This window comes from Oenanthe melanoleuca, chromosome 3 (genome assembly GCF_029582105.1).
Source record: "Oenanthe melanoleuca isolate GR-GAL-2019-014 chromosome 3, OMel1.0, whole genome shotgun sequence".
Lineage (NCBI taxonomy): Eukaryota > Metazoa > Chordata > Aves > Passeriformes > Muscicapidae > Oenanthe > Oenanthe melanoleuca.
The window spans coordinates 85971107-85980583 of NC_079336.1; positions in this window are offsets into that span (position 1 = coordinate 85971107).

Sequence of the window (9477 nt, forward strand, 5' to 3'; positions counted from 1 at the left end):
GACACAGAACTTGTGCAAGATGCCAATGCAATTGCTAACTGTGAATTTGTGCCTGTACATGTGACCAATTTTGACAGTCTTGTAGGACAGTAAAGTTGATGGGATGCAGAGTACAGACCAAACTATAGAGTAATTATAATAAAATTGTCCTTTTCCCATTGGAGATATCCACACAATCTGTGCTGTCATGCCAGCCTGATGAGATAATCTGCAGAGATTATATAACCTAGAGGCTGCACGATGGGTGACAGGGTTGGGGTTTAGCTCTCCTCGTTTTCTGTGATGAGACCAGAGCATTTAGTAAAAGCACTGTTCACATATGGGAGACTCACAATCTGCCACCTACAGAACACTATTACAACAAACAAAAGATTTGAGATTTTTTTGTTTTTTAATTTAAGGAGAGTTACAAATTTTACACTGGGTACCACATACTTTAGAGACTGAAGATGCTGATTTGACTCTCCCTACAAGGACAAATATGCTTTGCCTGAATCTAGTTCTACCACTTTGTCCTAATCTGTTTTGTTTTTCAGACTTTAAATGAAGAGTACAAGAGTGGTATGAAAAATGTACTTTTGCTTAAGAATGCAGAGTGAGCAAGAGCTAGTCTTGTATAATTAAGATTGAAAGTTCCTCACAGTCATTTTATGTATCTATTTTTATAGATACAAAATCCCTGGAGATTTAATGGTATATTCTGCATATAATACCATTTATAATTTCTGATTTTGATCTAAGTCCTTTTGATTTGCTCACAGCACTAATTACAGTACACCCAACTCTGTGACTGAAGCCAAATACTACAGTCCATGTAAATCTTGGCTGCAGTTTCACCTAAGTGATACATGAAAGGAATACAGAAACCAATGTAGAAGTAATGATGTATTTGCTATAATTTTTTCACAACAAAGAATAATTTATGGCCAGACACACTGGAATAAATCTTGTGTACATCTAACACATTTCTGAGATTCACTCTGAAACCATCTTTGTCTCATACAAGGTCAGTTATCAGTTATAATATAAAGCAGAATTTTTTAGTAGTGATGGCACTAACAACTACTAGCAACTTCAGAGCTGTATTTGTGGAGAGCAGCTGGGGTCTGTGAGCCAGAAGAGTCTGTTGGATCTGGAAGCTTGAATGGCCATAGAGCATCACCTTATCACTATAAATTTTATTTTTGTAGAATATAGAACAAGCTCAATTATTACTTGCAGCAGCTCCATTTTTAGAATAGCAAAGTGTTCCTTTATTTGTAGCTATGTGTATCATTTTTGTTACAAATCAAATGTGATTTACTCTATTAATCCTTAATAACATTTTCTTGGAAATTAACCACAGGATTTTTATTTCAGTACTGTAATAAAAGGTTTGAAGTCTATTTCATGACTTGCACAAGAAGAAGTGGGGGAAGAAAAAAGGTGTGTTTCTCCTTTTATCTGCTCAAAGTAAATTTAGGATAATGACATTTTAATTCAGTAGCCCTCTAGGGGCAAGAGCAATTCTGGGGCATTTCTCTTTCAAGTTGACCTTAAAGGAGTCTACTTGCTTTGAAACAAAATGTACTAATCTCAGGTAATCTTTGAGAAGTTGTCAACTTTAGAACAAAATAAAGTACATAATGTTTCCGAACATTTAAATGACACTCCATCTCCCCACATCCCATCAAAAATCAACCAACCAAACAAAACAACAACAAGAAGCCCCCACCCCTCCCCAAAACACAGGAGGAAACCCAAATCCACTCTACAATTTCTGGGATAAAACCATTGTAAAGAAACACATGCACAATTTCTTATAGGTCACTTGGTCCTTGTGTAGATTAAACTATTCACTGAATTTATGCCAAGCTTGTATCATTTGTGTTCCATGGGAACTGACTGCCTTGACAGAAGGTTTTTAAGAAAACAAAATAAAACTAAATTTGTCTGGCTCTTAGTGTAAGTGAATTGATGGTGTTCTAACAAGCACATTTTCATAGGGATGAGTGAGTGAACTATTCTGGAGTAAACACCCTAGAATAGAATGTACAATACAAAAAAATAAAGGGACATGAGGATAGAGACTAATTTTAAGGCTAATTAAGCATAATGAAGACTGAAAAAAAGCACAGAGGAAAAAATTTGAGGGAGGTTTTACAGTGAGCTATTACAGGTTTTAATAAATTTAGGCCAGTCTGTTTCATAAAAGCAAAACTGGAAATGGCATCCAAAGAACAGGAATTATATAAATTATGACACTGAATTTCCCTGAAGTGTTTCCCTAGAGTGCCCAAACTATGCTGCAAAGTCAATATCCAAATAGTTTTAATTCTTACCATTGTATGAGGGCTAGTTACATTTCCAGGGAGATACTGCTGTAGGAGTGGACAGCAGAAGGCAAACCTTCCATTGCAGACCATTAAGAGTTCTGCCTGAGCAAAGCTTATTCCTCTCAGAAGGCAAGGAGGGCAGCCAGATGTCTCAGCAAAGAGTTGTTTACAAGTCTTTCTCAGACAAGCATATGCTAAGAACATAGGCATTGAGATGAAGAGGTCTGGGGATGAACACTTGAAAATGATTTAATTTCTACCATTTAGTGGAACTTTGATGATGCAGAACACTCCAGAGTTTAATAACACAGCATAAAGCAGTGTTTTCTGTCTGGTGCTTAAAAGTCAATTATTAATTAAAGTGATTATACTGCTTCTTCTAGCTGGAATGATTTGAAAACAATTTCTGATTCATTGACCTTTGTGTTTAACCCCAGACTTTGAATTTGGATGGTGCAGTGTTTCATGCAAATATACTTCTCCTTTCCTTGATGATGACCTGTCCTTCTCCTTTTCAAAAATATGGAAAACTCAAGATAATCATATGTTCAAAATATCTTAATTTGAATTTGAAAAATGCTCAATATTGCTGCAGTATAATATTATGCTGAAACTGACCCTCCACTTTGAAAGGAACACATGGACACAGTTCTGAGCGCCCAGAGGTGACCTGAGGCTTTAAGAACGAGCAGAAATCAAAATCTGTTATATGAAAGGGAAACAAGAATGGCTGGTGAGATGGAGTGTTCTCCTTGGCTTTCTGCATGCAAACATTTTCATTTCTGTAATAGGAGCTTTGCTGAGAATCTGCAATATTTTATTTCACTACGAGTTGACGTTTTTCACCTTAACTAAAATTCAATTATTGGAAAACCAGGACAAAGCCCTAGCATCCCTAACCAGCTCTTAGTTTTTTGTCCCCATGAAGGGCTTGTGGCTCCTATTAGAATCTGAACAGTTGCAGTTCAGCATTGCAAAGGGGACAGTGAGCATTCAGCGCTTGCCAGGGTTGCAGCATGGTGGCCACCACAATTACATTGCCCAAGGCTGGCATCAGGAATGTTTCTTGTTAGTGAAACATGGAGGGAGGAGAAAGAATAAGCTCAGTGCCTGTTTTGAACAGGCAGAATGCAAAAGTTAGGGACCATCTGTGGAAGACAGACCTTTAAACAACGTTTTTATCTTCAAACTGTAGGAATTTGTTTCAACAGTTGTATGGATGTTGATTCCCTGCCTTAGGATCTCAGTGTGCACAGTGGCAAGTTTTCCCAGGGTTAGTTTTGTCAAAATCAAATCCATGTTATATATTTGAATAAATCTCTATTAAGTAGACCCTTAGGAGTGGATATTTCCAGCTAAGACTGAGAGGACACTCCACATTCATGGGAAGTGTGAAAGGATGCAGGTAAGACTAAAGATAAACTTCTCTGTGTGCAGAACAGTTCACACCTGCTCTCTTGTGGTAGTCACACTTGATCTGTCAAACCTCAAGGTTTCTCTTCCCTTCAAGGTGACACTTGTCCTGAATCCTCTTTAATATTTTAATCAGGTAATAGCACAGAAATAATCTGGAGCTACTGACAGTCTGACAAGATTACAGGTGGCAATTTAGCCCCAACAAATCACAAACAGCAGGTGCATTCTGCTGCTTTTTCTGACACTAAGAGCACAAATCTCTCAGCTTCCTACTCTGCCAAAGCATCACTTGGAAGATGTTTCCAGAAATGTAGTTTTCTATATTGTGAAGGAGATTAACAAACAAATTTAAATCATTTTCAGAGAGGGATCTATATAGAGAGAGTAGATTAAATCACATATTGCCTAACCTCTATGTTACAGTAAACCTTATGCCTTAATAAGTAAAACAGAGCTGAAGATGAGTCCTTTGGCCAAAGCAAAAGGGAGCAATTTTAGTGCATCAAGACACTAATGCCCTGCAGGAGTGAAAGGATAACTTGGGATGGCCCACAGGACCCAAACACCATGGCCAGGTGGGTTGGAGATCATTATTGTCCTCTTTGAGGTGCTCTGACTGCATCACTGCCCTCATCTGTTAGAGCACTGTGATTCAGCTGTATCTTCCACCAGGCACAGCAGTGCTACAAGGTCTGCCTTCTTTATTTTAAATGAGGTGTCATGGTCAGTCTGAAATTCTATATTGCACTGAAAATGTGAATTTATGATAACAATGTCAATCACATCTGAAAAGAAGAAAACCTACAAACTTGAAATTACTATTTGCCCCAGGTAAATATGGAAATCCTGGGTATAAAGCAGTATAAAAAGGGAAGAAGAAATAAACAAACTTTTCCTTTCTGGTAAGCCCCATCTTTGTAAGCAAAGGTACCATAACGTACAAAATTCATTAAGATATGTAGAAACTCTGTGGCACATAACTGTCAGAACATTGGAAAACCCTACTCACTACATGCTACTACACCTGGAGCACTGTCATCAGCAAGCAATATTGAAAATAGTGATGCTGAAATAAAATACTGTTTAATAAGCCACTTAATCAGGACAAGTGACGTGAACAAACACCACAAACTGCATCCAAATTTGTGGGCCATCAAAGAGTTTTTGTGATCAATAAAGTAATAAAAAGATTAGCAAGCTGCCAACATGCCTTAGGCATATCCTACCACACAGAATTCACCATGTGTCAGGCAGCACCATTCCCTAGCAACATCAAGTGTTATTATTAGCATCCTGAGACCCAAGGTTATTAGTGAGCTGTGAACTCACAATACTCAGAAGATAAAAACCTCTAATACTTCTATTGCTCTCATTCACCAGCTGGTGTTTTAATCATAATATGTTGTCTCATTAAAAATCATTACATTAATTCTGTGTATGATTAGAATCCACAAAGCCTGTTGCACACTGCCTTTAAAATAAGAAAAGTCAGCTTCCTGTAGTCTTGAAGTGCTTTTGGGTTTATGTTAAAACCTTTTTTAAGGAAGAGGTAAAAAGGAATAGTGGTACATATGAGGGTTTCCCCTTAAGATAGAAACAAAGCCTGAGAAAACAAAGGTCTAAGCTATTAAAGTGGGTTGTGTGCTGAAACTGGCTTTGTACAGTTGCAGATGGAAGGCAGACAGACTGTCTAAGTTTTAACTTTAGTCACCAGGCTCTGAGCTCCCAGCTCACTGAAGCATTTTTTCCCCATTTTCCCCAACACAGCAGTGTCTCAGCCTTATTCTCAGAAATGCTTTGTGCTTGGCTGGTATTTGCTATGCTGGACCCACACGCCCACTAGGAAGGTTTTAAAAGTTCATTAATTATATTTTTTAAAAAAGGAAGAGCATTGCTGTAGAATAAAATCCTCCAGTTGCTGGAAAAGCAATTGGGAACTGCACCCATCTGCTCCACAAACCCATGGAGCAAGGGGAACCTTGTGCTCTACCTTTTGCTGCATCTGATGCAATGTGGATGGACTGAGAATCCATACTGGATCCAACAGCCTTCAAAAGGAAGCACCACAGCTTCCTCTCAAAACTGAACAGAAGAAAATAAGAGTGCCTCAAGTCTCAGGTCAGGCAGGCAGAGGAGGTAACCTTGACTCAACCATCTCAGAACTCCTTGCTTTGAGAGACCAGTGAGCACACAATGAGTCTCAGCTGTGCCATCCCACCTGTGCTTGGTCCTGCTGGACAAGCAGTGTCTGTCAGACTGATTTATGGCCAGGCTCAGACCTCCACACAAGCTCCCCCTCGCTGGCACACACCAAATAGCTGGAATTCTACATCACAGTTTTGCCAGATCTCTGTCAATACAATCTCTCCAAGCAGTATGGATGGTATTTGTTTGCATTTAGAGACATTCTGAATCTTATCAGCCCAAGCCACAGTATTTCTCACTACCAAGACTTCCTCTCCACTCCTGATGTTTAACATTTTCATTTTGTCTTCTTGAGCTAGCAAAATTTCATTGGTTTTGCAGTTTGTTTTTTTTCAGAGGCTCGAATTCACAGAGCCCACAGCATGTGGTCCATTGTCAATCTCTCAGCACAAACTACAGGGTTATAAATTTTCCTGCAAATAGACAATGTTGCCCCCTGGGACCAAGGGAGTTCCTAGAGCCCGGGCAACAAGTTGGTCTCAGTGCAATTCAGACTAGTCCTGTGTTTTCAAATAATCTGAAAAAGAAAGTTTTGGTTCACTCTCAATACCAGTCTCATCCTTGTGTCCCTTGCCCTCTGTCATTGAGCCTTCAGCAGAAATCTTCTGGGGATGTTTCTAAATTAGCTTGCCAGTCAACCTCCTGCTCAGCATGCAGCAGCAACTTTCCAATTAGCAGCTATTCTTCCACTGTAGTCTATACTCTAAGAGTCATTATTCTAAATTCACCTACAAATTGAACATCCCTCTTTCCATCTGTAATCAGGCCAGGTACCAACATGTTCTAAACCCTCCCTCATCTGATTACATTGCTGCTCATTAATTTTCTTATTTGTTATTATTCTAGCTTCACAGTACTGGATTGATGTTGACTATTGACACAAACAACTTCAGCTGTACAACTCAACCCTGCATGCCTAGTCTACAGTATCAGTAAAATAGGCACATTTATATTCACATTTATTTGTAATGCATAGTCATGTTCACAAAAGTATTATGCACCACTCTGTAAGAACATCTGCAGAGAGGATTGTACAAACATTTAAAGCTGAATTCCAGATCTTAATAACATTTTCTTTTGTATTTTTCCAGTTGGAACATGACAAATTTGTATCTGAGGCTACATTTAAGAAATAGGAACACCAGATATCTAAGACAAGAACTAAAGACAAAAGAAGAAAACACATCATCTCACAGGAGAATATTAAAATTACAAAACCCCTACAAAGTCCAAAAATATTCCAGCATAAAATATGGTTTGAAATAAGAAAAGAGACAGGCACCCAGTGGCACTCTTGACTACATGATGAAAACATATAATTTCTGAAATTTAAAGAAACTCTACCCCAGAACTCAAGAAACATTCATATCCACAATTCACAGAATCTAGATCTGCAGCCAATCTGATTTCCTCTTTCCTATTCTACTTTTTTTCATTGTTGTTTTTTGTTTGTTTTTCTTTTAAGACAACTCACACACCCCCTTTGTGAACAGTTTGTGGCTCCCTCACTTTTCATGTTTCTGCACCAGAGCCCTGGGTGAGCAGAGGCACCTGGATATAGCCAGAGCCAGCAACTCCATTGGCTTTGGACACATCTTTCCCTAATGGCATCTTCATATTATCCTTCCCATGTAAACAGCAAGGGTGCAAAAATATCCAAATGCAGTGATGAAAGGCAGCACGAGCTGCCCCAGTGATTCTCCCAGTTAACACCACTCTTACTCCAGTTAACACTCACTCAAAGCTTCACCTTGCCTTGCCAAGCATTTTTCTCTCCCTCACACTCTGTTTAGGATCCAAGCAGGAAAATACTCTTTGTCTGTGTACCATTCTCAAAGGCATCAAAAACCCTTTCTAAAATATAATTCTTCTTTCTGAAAGCTAATTAACACTGAGACAAGACACTGTAACGCTCCAAGGTTTCCTCTGGCTGACAGTTTTAAATACTTTTTCCTTCAATCTTCATGGACCTCAAACTGAACACTTGTTTACACTTCCAGTGAAATACTGTTATTTAATCTGTATTAAAATACTTTTTTTGGTTGTCATACTAAAATTTCCACTTCTTGTACTCTGAACTGTGTAATCTGTTATATGGCCTTTATCTTGATACTAACCATGTCAGAGCAATCTGTGGATATCCTAATCTTTCCCTTTCTAACACCATAATCTCCTGATCATTAATCAAGAGAGAGAAAGACTTGCAAAGCTGTTCTGTGCTTCCTGTTCTGTGTTAGCAGTTGCTAAATCTCTTGGCAAAATTAATAAGCAGCCAAGCTTTTCTGTTTTATCTGAACTTTTCTCTTAATTGTGCTCCCTCTGTTAATCTTCCTCTCTTGCTTTATTGTGCATCACAAGCTTCTTCGCTTCCTAGATTAGATCCATGGTTCCTTATTACTCCTTGGCATAGCTTGCAACACCTTACCTCAGTGCCCCATTTGTGACTGGCATATGATGTTTTATTGAACCAGACCAATGTAATGCAAATGTAAATGATTCATTTTCTAGCACTTCCTAGGATTCCTTTTTTGCTGTTGGAAATGAGAGCAGTTTAGAGGAAGTCTCATTATACCAGATGGGACACTTACAGAGATCAACCTTACCTAACACTGAAGTAAGCCCTGTTCAGAGAGTGAAGCTGCACTATGTGAGATCCAGAGGTCCCTTCCAATGTACAGTTTTCTCTGACTCTCAATCCAAACCTATTCCTTTTTTGGCTCATTCACATGCCTTGATGCTAAGCCTTTCTTTTGGTATGCGCATGAAGTCTTAATAGGAGTTTGTGCCCACATATTGTTGAAGAACTACATTCACAACCCAGCAATTTGTGTGCCTGATGCACTTTCACTTTGCACAGAGCACACATCAGGAGCTGAGACAGGTGAGTGCCCTCCCTGCCACATTGTGCACCATGTCCTCACCCTCTGGTTGCTCTTTATCTCTTCCAGGGCAATACTCAACTACTTCAATGTAATAGATAATAGATTGCAGGGGAAGAGATAGTGCTGTTATCCTTTCTTTGTTTTTAATGAGTTACCTTAACTGTTTCATTTAAATGGTGCATGCACACACACTGTGGTCTCTGTTTAAAGGGAAGAAATAAGTCAAGAACAAAAAAATCCTTCCTTCCATGCATTCCCTGTAGGTTTACAGAGGACACCAAAAACTTGTTTTCACAGCCCCAGCAGAATACAGGCTGATAATTTCTCTTGCATCACTGGTTCTAAGCCATTATCTAATGCTGATAACTGGTTTTAAACCTCATTAATGCATGAATAACACATGGATTATTTGTCACGTAAACATTAGCTATAAAGAAAAACCTCTGCATGCAAACAGGAAAAATTGCCACTAATGTCAAGAGGCATTTTTCCATCTATCAGAACATGCCACATAGGAATAGCAATTTCTTCTGTCTAGATGCTTTCTCAAGGTCAGTTCTGTGGAGAGACAGAAGCTTTGTGTACTTCTGTCCTGCTGACTGGGTCAAGTACAAGCACTGGTACTCACAGGGAATGGAGGAGATTCTGCAAGCCTGTGG